Below are 17,477 nucleotides of genomic sequence, written 5' to 3'. Positions count from 1 at the left end.
TGCAGGCCCCACCTCCTCAGGCCCCTCCCACCACGGCGCGCGCCGGCGGGGTCGCTCCCCGCCGGCCCGGCCGGCCAGGCGGCCAGAAGGCGGCCCTGGAAGGCAGGCGCACCCCAGACGCTCCCGGGGTGGCTGGCCCGGACCCAGACTCCGCCGCGGGCCCAGTTGCCGTCCTTTCGGCCCGCGAGCCCCTCGACCTGCACCTGGCCGCCCCCACCGGCGCCCAGCCCCGGCGCCGCCACCTGTGTGCCGGTGTGTCCCTCCACAGCTCCCTCTGACAAAAGCCCCCCCCCACCCCGCCCCTCTGGCGTGTCACCGCGGCCGGGTGCGGGAGCGGGATCGAGGGCAGGGGCCGCTTCCCCGGGCCTGCCGGCCACCAGGGGCGGGGTCCTGAGCTCGGCGGGGGGTGTGGGGGCAAGGGTGGCCTTGCCGGGGCTGAGGGGCCGTGGCGACTCAATGGTGGCTCCCGGTGGCTTCGGGCCAGCTGCTGTCGGGCAGGAGGGCCGGCCCGGGCTGCGGCCGGGCTGCGCCTAGGGCCGCGTGGGCGGGCAGGGCCGATGCCCAAGGGACCGCGGGCCCCGGGCCCTGAAGCCTCCGGGGCCACGTCCCTGTGAGCGACGTGCGGGATCTTGGGCGGGGCGCCAAGCGCCGAAGGGTTTGCTGGGTCACGGCCGCCCTGGGCTGGGAGGTGGTCGCCAAACCCTCCGCCGCCGCCCGATACCCGAGACCTCCGTTGCCCCTGCCTGGGCGGGCGAGGGGGCCCTGCCGGGGCGGGCCGGCCGCCAGGCTGGCGTTAAGGCGCCAGCGCCAGCGAAACTGGGCCTCAAGAGGCCGCCCGCGGCCCCCCGCCCCCGTCTACGGCCATACCACCCTGAACGCGCCCGATCTCGTCTGATCTCGGAAGCTAAGCAGGGTCGGGCCTGGTTAGTACTTGGATGGGAGACCGCCTGGGAATACCGGGTGCTGTAGGCTTTTTGCCTCCCGCTCCGCCCGCCTTCTCCTTTACTCGCCCGCGGCGGGGGCCGCCGGCTCCGCCCCCGCCGGGCCCCGCTGCAGGCCCCACCTCCTCAGGCCCCTCCCACCACGGCGCGCGCCGGCGGGGTCGCTCCCCGCCGGCCCGGCCGGCCAGGCGGCCAGAAGGCGGCCCTGGAAGGCAGGCGCACCCCAGACGCTCCCGGGGTGGCTGGCCCGGACCCAGACTCCGCCGCGGGCCCAGTTGCCGTCCTTTCGGCCCGCGAGCCCCTCGACCTGCACCTGGCCGCCCCCACCGGCGCCCAGCCCCGGCGCCGCCACCTGTGTGCCGGTGTGTCCCTCCACAGCTCCCTCCGACAAAAGCCCCCCCCCACCCCGCCCCTCTGGCGTGTCACCGCGGCCGGGTGCGGGAGCGGGATCGAGGGCAGGGGCCGCTTCCCCGGGCCTGCCGGCCACCAGGGGCGGGGTCCTGAGCTCGGCGGGGGGTGTGGGGGCAAGGGTGGCCTTGCCGGGGCTGAGGGGCCGTGGCGACTCATTGGTGGCTCCCGGTGGCTTCGGGCCAGCTGCTGTCGGGCAGGAGGGCCGGCCCGGGCTGCGGCCGGGCTGCGCCTAGGGCCGCGTGGGCGGGCAGGGCCGATGCCCAAGGGACCGCGGGCCCCGGGCCCTGAAGCCTCCGGGGCCACGTCCCTGTGAGCGACGTGCGGGATCTTGGGCGGGGCGCCAAGCGCCGAAGGGTTTGCTGGGTCACGGCCGCCCTGGGCTGGGAGGTGGTCGCCAAACCCTCCGCCGCCGCCCGATACCCGAGACCTCCGTTGCCCCTGCCTGGGCGGGCGAGGGGGCCCTGCCGGGGCGGGCCGGCCGCCAGGCTGGCGTTAAGGCGCCAGCGCCAGCGAAACTGGGCCTCAAGAGGCCGCCCGCGGCCCCCCGCCCCCGTCTACGGCCATACCACCCTGAACGCGCCCGATCTCGTCTGATCTCGGAAGCTAAGCAGGGTCGGGCCTGGTTAGTACTTGGATGGGAGACCGCCTGGGAATACCGGGTGCTGTAGGCTTTTTGCCTCCCGCTCCGCCCGCCTTCTCCTTTACTCGCCCGCGGCGGGGGCCGCCGGCTCCGCCCCCGCCGGGCCCCGCTGCAGGCCCCACCTCCTCAGGCCCCTCCCACCACGGCGCGCGCCGGCGGGGTCGCTCCCCGCCGGCCCGGCCGGCCAGGCGGCCAGAAGGCGGCCCTGGAAGGCAGGCGCACCCCAGACGCTCCCGGGGTGGCTGGCCCGGACCCAGACTCCGCCGCGGGCCCAGTTGCCGTCCTTTCGGCCCGCGAGCCCCTCGACCTGCACCTGGCCGCCCCCACCGGCGCCCAGCCCCGGCGCCGCCACCTGTGTGCCGGTGTGTCCCTCCACAGCTCCCTCTGACAAAAGCCCCCCCCCACCCCGCCCCTCTGGCGTGTCACCGCGGCCGGGTGCGGGAGCGGGATCGAGGGCAGGGGCCGCTTCCCCGGGCCTGCCGGCCACCAGGGGCGGGGTCCTGAGCTCGGCGGGGGGTGTGGGGGCAAGGGTGGCCTTGCCGGGGCTGAGGGGCCGTGGCGACTCAATGGTGGCTCCCGGTGGCTTCGGGCCAGCTGCTGTCGGGCAGGAGGGCCGGCCCGGGCTGCGGCCGGGCTGCGCCTAGGGCCGCGTGGGCGGGCAGGGCCGATGCCCAAGGGACCGCGGGCCCCGGGCCCTGAAGCCTCCGGGGCCACGTCCCTGTGAGCGACGTGCGGGATCTTGGGCGGGGCGCCAAGCGCCGAAGGGTTTGCTGGGTCACGGCCGCCCTGGGCTGGGAGGTGGTCGCCAAACCCTCCGCCGCCGCCCGATACCCGAGACCTCCGTTGCCCCTGCCTGGGCGGGCGAGGGGGCCCTGCCGGGGCGGGCCGGCCGCCAGGCTGGCGTTAAGGCGCCAGCGCCAGCGAAACTGGGCCTCAAGAGGCCGCCCGCGGCCCCCCGCCCCCGTCTACGGCCATACCACCCTGAACGCGCCCGATCTCGTCTGATCTCGGAAGCTAAGCAGGGTCGGGCCTGGTTAGTACTTGGATGGGAGACCGCCTGGGAATACCGGGTGCTGTAGGCTTTTTGCCTCCCGCTCCGCCCGCCTTCTCCTTTACTCGCCCGCGGCGGGGTCGCCGGCTCCGCCCCCGCCGGGCCCCGCTGCAGGCCCCACCTCCTCAGGCCCCTCCCACCACGGCGCGCGCCGGCGGGGTCGCTCCCCGCCGGCCCGGCCGGCCAGGCGGCCAGAAGGCGGCCCTGGAAGGCAGGCGCACCCCAGACGCTCCCGGGGTGGCTGGCCCGGACCCAGACTCCGCCGCGGGCCCAGTTGCCGTCCTTTCGGCCCGCGAGCCCCTCGACCTGCACCTGGCCGCCCCCACCGGCGCCCAGCCCCGGCGCCGCCACCTGTGTGCCGGTGTGTCCCTCCACAGCTCCCTCTGACAAAAGCCCCCCCCCACCCCGCCCCTCTGGCGTGTCACCGCGGCCGGGTGCGGGAGCGGGATCGAGGGCAGGGGCCGCTTCCCCGGGCCTGCCGGCCACCAGGGGCGGGGTCCTGAGCTCGGCGGGGGGTGTGGGGGCAAGGGTGGCCTTGCCGGGGCTGAGGGGCCGTGGCGACTCAATGGTGGCTCCCGGTGGCTTCGGGCCAGCTGCTGTCGGGCAGGAGGGCCGGCCCGGGCTGCGGCCGGGCTGCGCCTAGGGCCGCGTGGGCGGGCAGGGCCGATGCCCAAGGGACCGCGGGCCCCGGGCCCTGAAGCCTCCGGGGCCACGTCCCTGTGAGCGACGTGCGGGATCTTGGGCGGGGCGCCAAGCGCCGAAGGGTTTGCTGGGTCACGGCCGCCCTGGGCTGGGAGGTGGTCGCCAAACCCTCCGCCGCCGCCCGATACCCGAGACCTCCGTTGCCCCTGCCTGGGCGGGCGAGGGGGCCCTGCCGGGGCGGGCCGGCCGCCAGGCTGGCGTTAAGGCGCCAGCGCCAGCGAAACTGGGCCTCAAGAGGCCGCCCGCGGCCCCCCGCCCCCGTCTACGGCCATACCACCCTGAACGCGCCCGATCTCGTCTGATCTCGGAAGCTAAGCAGGGTCGGGCCTGGTTAGTACTTGGATGGGAGACCGCCTGGGAATACCGGGTGCTGTAGGCTTTTTGCCTCCCGCTCCGCCCGCCTTCTCCTTTACTCGCCCGCGGCGGGGTCGCCGGCTCCGCCCCCGCCGGGCCCCGCTGCAGGCCCCACCTCCTCAGGCCCCTCCCACCACGGCGCGCGCCGGCGGGGTCGCTCCCCGCCGGCCCGGCCGGCCAGGCGGCCAGAAGGCGGCCCTGGAAGGCAGCCGCACCCCAGACGCTCCCGGGGTGGCTGGCCCGGACCCAGACTCCGCCGCGGGCCCAGTTGCCGTCCTTTCGGCCCGCGAGCCCCTCGACCTGCACCTGGCCGCCCCCACCGGCGCCCAACCCCGGCGCCGCCACCTGTGTGCCGGTGTGTCCCTCCACAGCTCCCTCCGACAAAAGCCCCCCCCCACCCCGCCCCTCTGGCGTGTCACCGCGGCCGGGTGCGGGAGCGGGATCGAGGGCAGGGGCCGCTTCCCCGGGCCTGCCGGCCACCAGGGGCGGGGTCCTGAGCTCGGCGGGGGGTGTGGGGGCAAGGGTGGCCTTGCCGGGGCTGAGGGGCCGTGGCGACTCAATGGTGGCTCCCGGTGGCTTCGGGCCAGCTGCTGTCGGGCAGGAGGGCCGGCCCGGGCTGCGGCCGGGCTGCGCCTAGGGCCGCGTGGGCGGGCAGGGCCGATGCCCAAGGGACCGCGGGCCCCGGGCCCTGAAGCCTCCGGGGCCACGTCCCTGTGAGCGACGTGCGGGATCTTGGGCGGGGCGCCAAGCGCCGAAGGGTTTGCTGGGTCACGGCCGCCCTGGGCTGGGAGGTGGTCGCCAAACCCTCCGCCGCCGCCCGATACCCGAGACCTCCGTTGCCCCTGCCTGGGCGGGCGAGGGGGCCCTGCCGGGGCGGGCCGGCCGCCAGGCTGGCGTTAAGGCGCCAGCGCCAGCGAAACTGGGCCTCAAGAGGCCGCCCGCGGCCCCCCGCCCCCGTCTACGGCCATACCACCCTGAACGCGCCCGATCTCGTCTGATCTCGGAAGCTAAGCAGGGTCGGGCCTGGTTAGTACTTGGATGGGAGACCGCCTGGGAATACCGGGTGCTGTAGGCTTTTTGCCTCCCGCTCCGCCCGCCTTCTCCTTTACTCGCCCGCGGCGGGGTCGCCGGCTCCGCCCCCGCCGGGCCCCGCTGCAGGCCCCACCTCCTCAGGCCCCTCCCACCACGGCGCGCGCCGGCGGGGTCGCTCCCCGCCGGCCCGGCCGGCCAGGCGGCCAGAAGGCGGCCCTGGAAGGCAGCCGCACCCCAGACGCTCCCGGGGTGGCTGGCCCGGACCCAGACTCCGCCGCGGGCCCAGTTGCCGTCCTTTCGGCCCGCGAGCCCCTCGACCTGCACCTGGCCGCCCCCACCGGCGCCCAACCCCGGCGCCGCCACCTGTGTGCCGGTGTGTCCCTCCACAGCTCCCTCCGACAAAAGCCCCCCCCCACCCCGCCCCTCTGGCGTGTCACCGCGGCCGGGTGCGGGAGCGGGATCGAGGGCAGGGGCCGCTTCCCCGGGCCTGCCGGCCACCAGGGGCGGGGTCCTGAGCTCGGCGGGGGGTGTGGGGGCAAGGGTGGCCTTGCCGGGGCTGAGGGGCCGTGGCGACTCAATGGTGGCTCCCGGTGGCTTCGGGCCAGCTGCTGTCGGGCAGGAGGGCCGGCCCGGGCTGCGGCCGGGCTGCGCCTAGGGCCGCGTGGGCGGGCAGGGCCGATGCCCAAGGGACCGCGGGCCCCGGGCCCTGAAGCCTCCGGGGCCACGTCCCTGTGAGCGACGTGCGGGATCTTGGGCGGGGCGCCAAGCGCCGAAGGGTTTGCTGGGTCACGGCCGCCCTGGGCTGGGAGGTGGTCGCCAAACCCTCCGCCGCCGCCCGATACCCGAGACCTCCGTTGCCCCTGCCTGGGCGGGCGAGGGGGCCCTGCCGGGGCGGGCCGGCCGCCAGGCTGGCGTTAAGGCGCCAGCGCCAGCGAAACTGGGCCTCAAGAGGCCGCCCGCGGCCCCCCGCCCCCGTCTACGGCCATACCACCCTGAACGCGCCCGATCTCGTCTGATCTCGGAAGCTAAGCAGGGTCGGGCCTGGTTAGTACTTGGATGGGAGACCGCCTGGGAATACCGGGTGCTGTAGGCTTTTTGCCTCCCGCTCCGCCCGCCTTCTCCTTTACTCGCCCGCGGCGGGGTCGCCGGCTCCGCCCCCGCCGGGCCCCGCTGCAGGCCCCACCTCCTCAGGCCCCTCCCACCACGGCGCGCGCCGGCGGGGTCGCTCCCCGCCGGCCCGGCCGGCCAGGCGGCCAGAAGGCGGCCCTGGAAGGCAGCCGCACCCCAGACGCTCCCGGGGTGGCTGGCCCGGACCCAGACTCCGCCGCGGGCCCAGTTGCCGTCCTTTCGGCCCGCGAGCCCCTCGACCTGCATCTGGCCGCCCCCACCGGCGCCCAACCCCGGCGCCGCCACCTGTGTGCCGGTGTGTCCCTCCACAGCTCCCTCCGACAAAAGCCCCCCCCCACCCCGCCCCTCTGGCGTGTCACCGCGGCCGGGTGCGGGAGCGGGATCGAGGGCAGGGGCCGCTTCCCCGGGCCTGCCGGCCACCAGGGGCGGGGTCCTGAGCTCGGCGGGGGGTGTGGGGGCAAGGGTGGCCTTGCCGGGGCTGAGGGGCCGTGGCGACTCAATGGTGGCTCCCGGTGGCTTCGGGCCAGCTGCTGTCGGGCAGGAGGGCCGGCCCGGGCTGCGGCCGGGCTGCGCCTAGGGCCGCGTGGGCGGGCAGGGCCGATGCCCAAGGGACCGCGGGCCCCGGGCCCTGAAGCCTCCGGGGCCACGTCCCTGTGAGCGACGTGCGGGATCTTGGGCGGGGCGCCAAGCGCCGAAGGGTTTGCTGGGTCACGGCCGCCCTGGGCTGGGAGGTGGTCGCCAAACCCTCCGCCGCCGCCCGATACCCGAGACCTCCGTTGCCCCTGCCTGGGCGGGCGAGGGGGCCCTGCCGGGGCGGGCCGGCCGCCAGGCTGGCGTTAAGGCGCCAGCGCCAGCGAAACTGGGCCTCAAGAGGCCGCCCGCGGCCCCCCGCCCCCGTCTACGGCCATACCACCCTGAACGCGCCCGATCTCGTCTGATCTCGGAAGCTAAGCAGGGTCGGGCCTGGTTAGTACTTGGATGGGAGACCGCCTGGGAATACCGGGTGCTGTAGGCTTTTTGCCTCCCGCTCCGCCCGCCTTCTCCTTTACTCGCCCGCGGCGGGGGCCGCCGGCTCCGCCCCCGCCGGGCCCCGCTGCAGGCCCCACCTCCTCAGGCCCCTCCCACCACGGCGCGCGCCGGCGGGGTCGCTCCCCGCCGGCCCGGCCGGCCAGGCGGCCAGAAGGCGGCCCTGGAAGCCAGGCGCACCCCAGACGCTCCCGGGGTGGCTGGCCCGGACCCAGACTCCGCCGCGGGCCCAGTTGCCGTCCTTTCGGCCCGCGAGCCCCTCGACCTGCACCTGGCCGCCCCCACCGGCGCCCAGCCCCGGCGCCGCCACCTGTGTGCCGGTGTGTCCCTCCACAGCTCCCTCTGACAAAAGCCCCCCCCCACCCCGCCCCTCTGGCGTGTCACCGCGGCCGGGTGCGGGAGCGGGATCGAGGGCAGGGGCCGCTTCCCCGGGCCTGCCGGCCACCAGGGGCGGGGTCCTGAGCTCGGCGGGGGGTGTGGGGGCAAGGGTGGCCTTGCCGGGGCTGAGGGGCCGTGGCGACTCAATGGTGGCTCCCGGTGGCTTCGGGCCAGCTGCTGTCGGGCAGGAGGGCCGGCCCGGGCTGCGGCCGGGCTGCGCCTAGGGCCGCGTGGGCGGGCAGGGCCGATGCCCAAGGGACCGCGGGCCCCGGGCCCTGAAGCCTCCGGGGCCACGTCCCTGTGAGCGACGTGCGGGATCTTGGGCGGGGCGCCAAGCGCCGAAGGGTTTGCTGGGTCACGGCCGCCCTGGGCTGGGAGGTGGTCGCCAAACCCTCCGCCGCCGCCCGATACCCGAGACCTCCGTTGCCCCTGCCTGGGCGGGCGAGGGGGCCCTGCCGGGGCGGGCCGGCCGCCAGGCTGGCGTTAAGGCGCCAGCGCCAGCGAAACTGGGCCTCAAGAGGCCGCCCGCGGCCCCCCGCCCCCGTCTACGGCCATACCACCCTGAACGCGCCCGATCTCGTCTGATCTCGGAAGCTAAGCAGGGTCGGGCCTGGTTAGTACTTGGATGGGAGACCGCCTGGGAATACCGGGTGCTGTAGGCTTTTTGCCTCCCGCTCCGCCCGCCTTCTCCTTTACTCGCCCGCGGCGGGGGCCGCCGGCTCCGCCCCCGCCGGGCCCCGCTGCAGGCCCCACCTCCTCAGGCCCCTCCCACCACGGCGCGCGCCGGCGGGGTCGCTCCCCGCCGGCCCGGCCGGCCAGGCGGCCAGAAGGCGGCCCTGGAAGGCAGGCGCACCCCAGACGCTCCCGGGGTGGCTGGCCCGGACCCAGACTCCGCCGCGGGCCCAGTTGCCGTCCTTTCGGCCCGCGAGCCCCTCGACCTGCACCTGGCCGCCCCCACCGGCGCCCAGCCCCGGCGCCGCCACCTGTGTGCCGGTGTGTCCCTCCACAGCTCCCTCCGACAAAAGCCCCCCCCCACCCCGCCCCTCTGGCGTGTCACCGCGGCCGGGTGCGGGAGCGGGATCGAGGGCAGGGGCCGCTTCCCCGGGCCTGCCGGCCACCAGGGGCGGGGTCCTGAGCTCGGCGGGGGGTGTGGGGGCAAGGGTGGCCTTGCCGGGGCTGAGGGGCCGTGGCGACTCATTGGTGGCTCCCGGTGGCTTCGGGCCAGCTGCTGTCGGGCAGGAGGGCCGGCCCGGGCTGCGGCCGGGCTGCGCCTAGGGCCGCGTGGGCGGGCAGGGCCGATGCCCAAGGGACCGCGGGCCCCGGGCCCTGAAGCCTCCGGGGCCACGTCCCTGTGAGCGACGTGCGGGATCTTGGGCGGGGCGCCAAGCGCCGAAGGGTTTGCTGGGTCACGGCCGCCCTGGGCTGGGAGGTGGTCGCCAAACCCTCCGCCGCCGCCCGATACCCGAGACCTCCGTTGCCCCTGCCTGGGCGGGCGAGGGGGCCCTGCCGGGGCGGGCCGGCCGCCAGGCTGGCGTTAAGGCGCCAGCGCCAGCGAAACTGGGCCTCAAGAGGCCGCCCGCGGCCCCCCGCCCCCGTCTACGGCCATACCACCCTGAACGCGCCCGATCTCGTCTGATCTCGGAAGCTAAGCAGGGTCGGGCCTGGTTAGTACTTGGATGGGAGACCGCCTGGGAATACCGGGTGCTGTAGGCTTTTTGCCTCCCGCTCCGCCCGCCTTCTCCTTTACTCGCCCGCGGCGGGGGCCGCCGGCTCCGCCCCCGCCGGGCCCCGCTGCAGGCCCCACCTCCTCAGGCCCCTCCCACCACGGCGCGCGCCGGCGGGGTCGCTCCCCGCCGGCCCGGCCGGCCAGGCGGCCAGAAGGCGGCCCTGGAAGGCAGGCGCACCCCAGACGCTCCCGGGGTGGCTGGCCCGGACCCAGACTCCGCCGCGGGCCCAGTTGCCGTCCTTTCGGCCCGCGAGCCCCTCGACCTGCACCTGGCCGCCCCCACCGGCGCCCAGCCCCGGCGCCGCCACCTGTGTGCCGGTGTGTCCCTCCACAGCTCCCTCTGACAAAAGCCCCCCCCCACCCCGCCCCTCTGGCGTGTCACCGCGGCCGGGTGCGGGAGCGGGATCGAGGGCAGGGGCCGCTTCCCCGGGCCTGCCGGCCACCAGGGGCGGGGTCCTGAGCTCGGCGGGGGGTGTGGGGGCAAGGGTGGCCTTGCCGGGGCTGAGGGGCCGTGGCGACTCAATGGTGGCTCCCGGTGGCTTCGGGCCAGCTGCTGTCGGGCAGGAGGGCCGGCCCGGGCTGCGGCCGGGCTGCGCCTAGGGCCGCGTGGGCGGGCAGGGCCGATGCCCAAGGGACCGCGGGCCCCGGGCCCTGAAGCCTCCGGGGCCACGTCCCTGTGAGCGACGTGCGGGATCTTGGGCGGGGCGCCAAGCGCCGAAGGGTTTGCTGGGTCACGGCCGCCCTGGGCTGGGAGGTGGTCGCCAAACCCTCCGCCGCCGCCCGATACCCGAGACCTCCGTTGCCCCTGCCTGGGCGGGCGAGGGGGCCCTGCCGGGGCGGGCCGGCCGCCAGGCTGGCGTTAAGGCGCCAGCGCCAGCGAAACTGGGCCTCAAGAGGCCGCCCGCGGCCCCCCGCCCCCGTCTACGGCCATACCACCCTGAACGCGCCCGATCTCGTCTGATCTCGGAAGCTAAGCAGGGTCGGGCCTGGTTAGTACTTGGATGGGAGACCGCCTGGGAATACCGGGTGCTGTAGGCTTTTTGCCTCCCGCTCCGCCCGCCTTCTCCTTTACTCGCCCGCGGCGGGGTCGCCGGCTCCGCCCCCGCCGGGCCCCGCTGCAGGCCCCACCTCCTCAGGCCCCTCCCACCACGGCGCGCGCCGGCGGGGTCGCTCCCCGCCGGCCCGGCCGGCCAGGCGGCCAGAAGGCGGCCCTGGAAGGCAGGCGCACCCCAGACGCTCCCGGGGTGGCTGGCCCGGACCCAGACTCCGCCGCGGGCCCAGTTGCCGTCCTTTCGGCCCGCGAGCCCCTCGACCTGCACCTGGCCGCCCCCACCGGCGCCCAGCCCCGGCGCCGCCACCTGTGTGCCGGTGTGTCCCTCCACAGCTCCCTCTGACAAAAGCCCCCCCCCACCCCGCCCCTCTGGCGTGTCACCGCGGCCGGGTGCGGGAGCGGGATCGAGGGCAGGGGCCGCTTCCCCGGGCCTGCCGGCCACCAGGGGCGGGGTCCTGAGCTCGGCGGGGGGTGTGGGGGCAAGGGTGGCCTTGCCGGGGCTGAGGGGCCGTGGCGACTCAATGGTGGCTCCCGGTGGCTTCGGGCCAGCTGCTGTCGGGCAGGAGGGCCGGCCCGGGCTGCGGCCGGGCTGCGCCTAGGGCCGCGTGGGCGGGCAGGGCCGATGCCCAAGGGACCGCGGGCCCCGGGCCCTGAAGCCTCCGGGGCCACGTCCCTGTGAGCGACGTGCGGGATCTTGGGCGGGGCGCCAAGCGCCGAAGGGTTTGCTGGGTCACGGCCGCCCTGGGCTGGGAGGTGGTCGCCAAACCCTCCGCCGCCGCCCGATACCCGAGACCTCCGTTGCCCCTGCCTGGGCGGGCGAGGGGGCCCTGCCGGGGCGGGCCGGCCGCCAGGCTGGCGTTAAGGCGCCAGCGCCAGCGAAACTGGGCCTCAAGAGGCCGCCCGCGGCCCCCCGCCCCCGTCTACGGCCATACCACCCTGAACGCGCCCGATCTCGTCTGATCTCGGAAGCTAAGCAGGGTCGGGCCTGGTTAGTACTTGGATGGGAGACCGCCTGGGAATACCGGGTGCTGTAGGCTTTTTGCCTCCCGCTCCGCCCGCCTTCTCCTTTACTCGCCCGCGGCGGGGTCGCCGGCTCCGCCCCCGCCGGGCCCCGCTGCAGGCCCCACCTCCTCAGGCCCCTCCCACCACGGCGCGCGCCGGCGGGGTCGCTCCCCGCCGGCCCGGCCGGCCAGGCGGCCAGAAGGCGGCCCTGGAAGGCAGCCGCACCCCAGACGCTCCCGGGGTGGCTGGCCCGGACCCAGACTCCGCCGCGGGCCCAGTTGCCGTCCTTTCGGCCCGCGAGCCCCTCGACCTGCACCTGGCCGCCCCCACCGGCGCCCAACCCCGGCGCCGCCACCTGTGTGCCGGTGTGTCCCTCCACAGCTCCCTCCGACAAAAGCCCCCCCCCACCCCGCCCCTCTGGCGTGTCACCGCGGCCGGGTGCGGGAGCGGGATCGAGGGCAGGGGCCGCTTCCCCGGGCCTGCCGGCCACCAGGGGCGGGGTCCTGAGCTCGGCGGGGGGTGTGGGGGCAAGGGTGGCCTTGCCGGGGCTGAGGGGCCGTGGCGACTCAATGGTGGCTCCCGGTGGCTTCGGGCCAGCTGCTGTCGGGCAGGAGGGCCGGCCCGGGCTGCGGCCGGGCTGCGCCTAGGGCCGCGTGGGCGGGCAGGGCCGATGCCCAAGGGACCGCGGGCCCCGGGCCCTGAAGCCTCCGGGGCCACGTCCCTGTGAGCGACGTGCGGGATCTTGGGCGGGGCGCCAAGCGCCGAAGGGTTTGCTGGGTCACGGCCGCCCTGGGCTGGGAGGTGGTCGCCAAACCCTCCGCCGCCGCCCGATACCCGAGACCTCCGTTGCCCCTGCCTGGGCGGGCGAGGGGGCCCTGCCGGGGCGGGCCGGCCGCCAGGCTGGCGTTAAGGCGCCAGCGCCAGCGAAACTGGGCCTCAAGAGGCCGCCCGCGGCCCCCCGCCCCCGTCTACGGCCATACCACCCTGAACGCGCCCGATCTCGTCTGATCTCGGAAGCTAAGCAGGGTCGGGCCTGGTTAGTACTTGGATGGGAGACCGCCTGGGAATACCGGGTGCTGTAGGCTTTTTGCCTCCCGCTCCGCCCGCCTTCTCCTTTACTCGCCCGCGGCGGGGTCGCCGGCTCCGCCCCCGCCGGGCCCCGCTGCAGGCCCCACCTCCTCAGGCCCCTCCCACCACGGCGCGCGCCGGCGGGGTCGCTCCCCGCCGGCCCGGCCGGCCAGGCGGCCAGAAGGCGGCCCTGGAAGGCAGCCGCACCCCAGACGCTCCCGGGGTGGCTGGCCCGGACCCAGACTCCGCCGCGGGCCCAGTTGCCGTCCTTTCGGCCCGCGAGCCCCTCGACCTGCACCTGGCCGCCCCCACCGGCGCCCAGCCCCGGCGCCGCCACCTGTGTGCCGGTGTGTCCCTCCACAGCTCCCTCTGACAAAAGCCCCCCCCCACCCCGCCCCTCTGGCGTGTCACCGCGGCCGGGTGCGGGAGCGGGATCGAGGGCAGGGGCCGCTTCCCCGGGCCTGCCGGCCACCAGGGGCGGGGTCCTGAGCTCGGCGGGGGGTGTGGGGGCAAGGGTGGCCTTGCCGGGGCTGAGGGGCCGTGGCGACTCAATGGTGGCTCCCGGTGGCTTCGGGCCAGCTGCTGTCGGGCAGGAGGGCCGGCCCGGGCTGCGGCCGGGCTGCGCCTAGGGCCGCGTGGGCGGGCAGGGCCGATGCCCAAGGGACCGCGGGCCCCGGGCCCTGAAGCCTCCGGGGCCACGTCCCTGTGAGCGACGTGCGGGATCTTGGGCGGGGCGCCAAGCGCCGAAGGGTTTGCTGGGTCACGGCCGCCCTGGGCTGGGAGGTGGTCGCCAAACCCTCCGCCGCCGCCCGATACCCGAGACCTCCGTTGCCCCTGCCTGGGCGGGCGAGGGGGCCCTGCCGGGGCGGGCCGGCCGCCAGGCTGGCGTTAAGGCGCCAGCGCCAGCGAAACTGGGCCTCAAGAGGCCGCCCGCGGCCCCCCGCCCCCGTCTACGGCCATACCACCCTGAACGCGCCCGATCTCGTCTGATCTCGGAAGCTAAGCAGGGTCGGGCCTGGTTAGTACTTGGATGGGAGACCGCCTGGGAATACCGGGTGCTGTAGGCTTTTTGCCTCCCGCTCCGCCCGCCTTCTCCTTTACTCGCCCGCGGCGGGGTCGCCGGCTCCGCCCCCGCCGGGCCCCGCTGCAGGCCCCACCTCCTCAGGCCCCTCCCACCACGGCGCGCGCCGGCGGGGTCGCTCCCCGCCGGCCCGGCCGGCCAGGCGGCCAGAAGGCGGCCCTGGAAGGCAGCCGCACCCCAGACGCTCCCGGGGTGGCTGGCCCGGACCCAGACTCCGCCGCGGGCCCAGTTGCCGTCCTTTCGGCCCGCGAGCCCCTCGACCTGCACCTGGCCGCCCCCACCGGCGCCCAACCCCGGCGCCGCCACCTGTGTGCCGGTGTGTCCCTCCACAGCTCCCTCCGACAAAAGCCCCCCCCCACCCCGCCCCTCTGGCGTGTCACCGCGGCCGGGTGCGGGAGCGGGATCGAGGGCAGGGGCCGCTTCCCCGGGCCTGCCGGCCACCAGGGGCGGGGTCCTGAGCTCGGCGGGGGGTGTGGGGGCAAGGGTGGCCTTGCCGGGGCTGAGGGGCCGTGGCGACTCAATGGTGGCTCCCGGTGGCTTCGGGCCAGCTGCTGTCGGGCAGGAGGGCCGGCCCGGGCTGCGGCCGGGCTGCGCCTAGGGCCGCGTGGGCGGGCAGGGCCGATGCCCAAGGGACCGCGGGCCCCGGGCCCTGAAGCCTCCGGGGCCACGTCCCTGTGAGCGACGTGCGGGATCTTGGGCGGTGGCGCCAAGCGCCGAAGGGTTTGCTGGGTCACGGCCGCCCTGGGCTGGGAGGTGGTCGCCAAACCCTCCGCCGCCGCCCGATACCCGAGACCTCCGTTGCCCCTGCCTGGGCGGGCGAGGGGGCCCTGCCGGGGCGGGCCGGCCGCCAGGCTGGCGTTAAGGCGCCAGCGCCAGCGAAACTGGGCCTCAAGAGGCCGCCCGCGGCCCCCCGCCCCCGTCTACGGCCATACCACCCTGAACGCGCCCGATCTCGTCTGATCTCGGAAGCTAAGCAGGGTCGGGCCTGGTTAGTACTTGGATGGGAGACCGCCTGGGAATACCGGGTGCTGTAGGCTTTTTGCCTCCCGCTCCGCCCGCCTTCTCCTTTACTCGCCCGCGGCGGGGTCGCCGGCTCCGCCCCCGCCGGGCCCCGCTGCAGGCCCCACCTCCTCAGGCCCCTCCCACCACGGCGCGCGCCGGCGGGGGTCGCTCCCCGCCGGCCCGGCCGGCCAGGCGGCCAGAAGGCGGCCCTGGAAGGCAGCCGCACCCCAGACGCTCCCGGGGTGGCTGGCCCGGACCCAGACTCCGCCGCGGGCCCAGTTGCCGTCCTTTCGGCCCGCGAGCCCCTCGACCTGCACCTGGCCGCCCCCACCGGCGCCCAACCCCGGCGCCGCCACCTGTGTGCCGGTGTGTCCCTCCACAGCTCCCTCCGACAAAAGCCCCCCCCCCACCCCGCCCCTCTGGCGTGTCACCGCGGCCGGGTGCGGGAGCGGGATCGAGGGCAGGGGCCGCTTCCCCGGGCCTGCCGGCCACCAGGGGCGGGGTCCTGAGCTCGGCGGGGGGTGTGGGGGGCAAGGGTGGCCTTGCCGGGGGCTGAGGGGCCGTGGCGACTCAATGGTGGCTCCCGGTGGCTTCGGGCCAGCTGCTGTCGGGCAGGAGGGCCGGCCCGGGCTGCGGCCGGGCTGCGCCTAGGGCCGCGTGGGCGGGCAGGGGCCGATGCCCAAGGGACCGCGGGCCCCGGGCCCTGAAGCCTCCGGGGCCACGTCCCTGTGAGCGACGTGCGGGATCTTGGGCGGGGCGCCAAGCGCCGAAGGGTTTGCTGGGTCACGGCCGCCCTGGGCTGGGAGGTGGTCGCCAAACCCTCCGCCGCCGCCCGATACCCGAGACCTCCGTTGCCCCTGCCTGGGCGGGCGAGGGGGCCCTGCCGGGGCGGGCCGGCCGCCAGGCTGGCGTTAAGGCGCCAGCGCCAGCGAAACTGGGCCTCAAGAGGCCGCCCGCGGGCCCCCCGCCCCCGTCTACGGCCATACCACCCTGAACGCGCCCGATCTCGTCTGATCTCGGAAGCTAAGCAGGGTCGGGCCTGGTTAGTACTTGGATGGGAGACCGCCTGGGAATACCGGGTGCTGTAGGCTTTTGCCTCCCGCTCCGCCCGCCTTCTCCTTTACTCGCCCGCGGCGGGGTCGCCGGCTCCGCCCCCGCCGGGCCCCGCTGCAGGCCCCACCTCCTCAGGCCCCTCCCACCACGGCGCGCGCCGGCGGGGTCGCTCCCCGCCGGCCCGGCCGGCCAGGCGGCCAGAAGGCGGCCCTGGAAGGCAGGCGCACCCCAGACGCTCCCGGGGTGGCTGGCCCGGACCAGACTCCGCCGCGGGCCCAGTTGCCGTCCTTTCGGCCCGCGAGCCCCTCGACCTGCACCTGGCCGCCCCCACCGGCGCCCAGCCCCGGCGCCGCCACCTGTGTGCCGGTGTGTCCCTCCACAGCTCCCTCTGACAAAAGCCCCCCCCCCACCCCGCCCCTCTGGCGTGTCACCGCGGCCGGGTGCGGGAGCGGGATCGAGGGCAGGGGCCGCTTCCCCGGGCCTGCCGGCCACCAGGGGCGGGGTCCTGAGCTCGGCGGGGGGTGTGGGGGCAAGGGTGGCCTTGCCGGGGCTGAGGGGCCGTGGCGACTCAATGGTGGCTCCCGGTGGCTTCGGGCCAGCTGCTGTCGGGCAGGAGGGCCGGCCCGGGCTGCGGCCGGGCTGCGCCTAGGGCCGCGTGGGCGGGCAGGGCCGATGCCCAAGGGACCGCGGGCCCCGGGCCCTGAAGCCTCCGGGGCCACGTCCCTGTGAGCGACGTGCGGGATCTTGGGCGGGGCGCCAAGCGCCGAAGGGTTTGCTGGGTCACGGCCGCCCTGGGCTGGGAGGGTGGTCGCCAAACCTCCGCCGCCGCCCGATACCCGAGACCTCCGTTGCCCCTGCCTGGGCGGGCGAGGGGGCCCTGCCGGGGCGGGCCGGCCGCCAGGCTGGCGTTAAGGCGCCAGCGCCAGCGAAACTGGGCCTCAAGAGGCCGCCCGCGGCCCCCCCGCCCCCGTCTACGGCCATACCACCCTGAACGCGCCCGATCTCGTCTGATCTCGGAAGCTAAGCAGGGTCGGGCCTGGTTAGTACTTGGATGGGAGACCGCCTGGGAATACCGGGTGCTGTAGGCTTTTTGCCTCCCGCTCCGCCCGCCTTCTCCTTTACTCGCCCGCGGCGGGGTCGCCGGCTCCGCCCCCGCCGGGCCCCGCTGCAGGCCCCACCTCCTCAGGCCCCTCCCACCACGGCGCGCGCCGGCGGGGTCGCTCCCCGCCGGCCCGGCCGGCCAGGCGGCCAGAAGGCGGCCCTGGAAGGCAGCCGCACCCCAGACGCTCCCGGGGTGGCTGGCCCGGACCCAGACTCCGCCGCGGGCCCAGTTGCCGTCCTTTCGGCCCGCGAGCCCTCGACCTGCACCTGGCCGCCCCCACCGGCGCCCAACCCCGGCGCCGCCACCTGTGTGCCGGTGTGTCCCTCCACAGCTCCCTCCGACAAAAGCCCCCCCCACCCCGCCCCTCTGGCGTGTCACCCGCGGCCGGGTGCGGGAGCGGGATCGAGGGCAGGGGCCGCTTCCCCGGGCCTGCCGGCCACCAGGGGCGGGGTCCTGAGCTCGGCGGGGGGGTGTGGGGGCAAGGGTGGCCTTGCCGGGGCTGAGGGGCCGTGGCGACTCAATGGTGGCTCCCGGTGGCTTCGGGCCAGCTGCTGTCGGGCAGGAGGGCCGGCCCGGGCTGCGGCCGGGCTGCGCCTAGGGCCGCGTGGGCGGGCAGGGCCGATGCCCAAGGGACCGCGGGCCCCGGGCCCTGAAGCCTCCGGGGCCACGTCCCTGTGAGCGACGTGCGGGATCTTGGGCGGGGCGCCAAGCGCCGAAGGGTTTGCTGGG

General features: G+C 76.8%; 16 non-coding genes across 16 annotated transcripts; all 16 read left to right on the top strand.

Moving 5' to 3' along the window:
• The first annotated feature begins 853 nt into the window (after window positions 1–853).
• On the top strand, window positions 854–972 carry LOC132594793 (5S ribosomal RNA). Its single transcript, XR_009560962.1, has one exon. It is a non-coding gene; the product is annotated as a 5S ribosomal RNA (ribosomal RNA).
• A 932-nt stretch (window positions 973–1,904) lies between these two features.
• On the top strand, window positions 1,905–2,023 carry LOC132594781 (5S ribosomal RNA). Its single transcript, XR_009560950.1, has one exon. It is a non-coding gene; the product is annotated as a 5S ribosomal RNA (ribosomal RNA).
• Window positions 2,024–2,955: 932 nt separating this feature from the next.
• On the top strand, window positions 2,956–3,074 carry LOC132594770 (5S ribosomal RNA). The gene has a single exon (XR_009560939.1). It is a non-coding gene; the product is annotated as a 5S ribosomal RNA (ribosomal RNA).
• A 931-nt stretch (window positions 3,075–4,005) lies between these two features.
• On the top strand, window positions 4,006–4,124 carry LOC132594759 (5S ribosomal RNA). Its single transcript, XR_009560928.1, has one exon. It is a non-coding gene; the product is annotated as a 5S ribosomal RNA (ribosomal RNA).
• A 931-nt stretch (window positions 4,125–5,055) lies between these two features.
• LOC132594748 (5S ribosomal RNA) lies at window positions 5,056–5,174 on the top strand. Its single transcript, XR_009560917.1, has one exon. It is a non-coding gene; the product is annotated as a 5S ribosomal RNA (ribosomal RNA).
• Window positions 5,175–6,105: 931 nt separating this feature from the next.
• On the top strand, window positions 6,106–6,224 carry LOC132594737 (5S ribosomal RNA). Its single transcript, XR_009560906.1, has one exon. It is a non-coding gene; the product is annotated as a 5S ribosomal RNA (ribosomal RNA).
• Window positions 6,225–7,155: 931 nt separating this feature from the next.
• On the top strand, window positions 7,156–7,274 carry LOC132594726 (5S ribosomal RNA). Its single transcript, XR_009560895.1, has one exon. It is a non-coding gene; the product is annotated as a 5S ribosomal RNA (ribosomal RNA).
• Window positions 7,275–8,206: 932 nt separating this feature from the next.
• LOC132594715 (5S ribosomal RNA) lies at window positions 8,207–8,325 on the top strand. The gene has a single exon (XR_009560884.1). It is a non-coding gene; the product is annotated as a 5S ribosomal RNA (ribosomal RNA).
• A 932-nt stretch (window positions 8,326–9,257) lies between these two features.
• On the top strand, window positions 9,258–9,376 carry LOC132594704 (5S ribosomal RNA). The gene has a single exon (XR_009560873.1). It is a non-coding gene; the product is annotated as a 5S ribosomal RNA (ribosomal RNA).
• A 932-nt stretch (window positions 9,377–10,308) lies between these two features.
• LOC132594693 (5S ribosomal RNA) lies at window positions 10,309–10,427 on the top strand. The gene has a single exon (XR_009560862.1). It is a non-coding gene; the product is annotated as a 5S ribosomal RNA (ribosomal RNA).
• A 931-nt stretch (window positions 10,428–11,358) lies between these two features.
• LOC132594682 (5S ribosomal RNA) lies at window positions 11,359–11,477 on the top strand. The gene has a single exon (XR_009560851.1). It is a non-coding gene; the product is annotated as a 5S ribosomal RNA (ribosomal RNA).
• A 931-nt stretch (window positions 11,478–12,408) lies between these two features.
• Window positions 12,409–12,527, top strand: LOC132594895 (5S ribosomal RNA). The gene has a single exon (XR_009561064.1). It is a non-coding gene; the product is annotated as a 5S ribosomal RNA (ribosomal RNA).
• A 931-nt stretch (window positions 12,528–13,458) lies between these two features.
• LOC132594884 (5S ribosomal RNA) lies at window positions 13,459–13,577 on the top strand. The gene has a single exon (XR_009561053.1). It is a non-coding gene; the product is annotated as a 5S ribosomal RNA (ribosomal RNA).
• A 932-nt stretch (window positions 13,578–14,509) lies between these two features.
• Window positions 14,510–14,628, top strand: LOC132594873 (5S ribosomal RNA). Its single transcript, XR_009561042.1, has one exon. It is a non-coding gene; the product is annotated as a 5S ribosomal RNA (ribosomal RNA).
• Window positions 14,629–15,565: 937 nt separating this feature from the next.
• Window positions 15,566–15,684, top strand: LOC132594787 (5S ribosomal RNA). The gene has a single exon (XR_009560956.1). It is a non-coding gene; the product is annotated as a 5S ribosomal RNA (ribosomal RNA).
• A 931-nt stretch (window positions 15,685–16,615) lies between these two features.
• Window positions 16,616–16,734, top strand: LOC132594676 (5S ribosomal RNA). The gene has a single exon (XR_009560845.1). It is a non-coding gene; the product is annotated as a 5S ribosomal RNA (ribosomal RNA).
• The last annotated feature ends 743 nt before the right edge of the window (window positions 16,735–17,477 follow it).

Source organism: Globicephala melas, unplaced genomic scaffold (assembly GCF_963455315.2).
Source record: "Globicephala melas unplaced genomic scaffold, mGloMel1.2 SCAFFOLD_309, whole genome shotgun sequence".
In the NCBI taxonomy this organism is placed as follows: Eukaryota; Metazoa; Chordata; class Mammalia; order Artiodactyla; family Delphinidae; genus Globicephala; species Globicephala melas.
The sequence above is the reverse complement of the archived record's forward strand: the minus strand, read 5'-3'. Positions and strand labels throughout refer to the sequence as shown.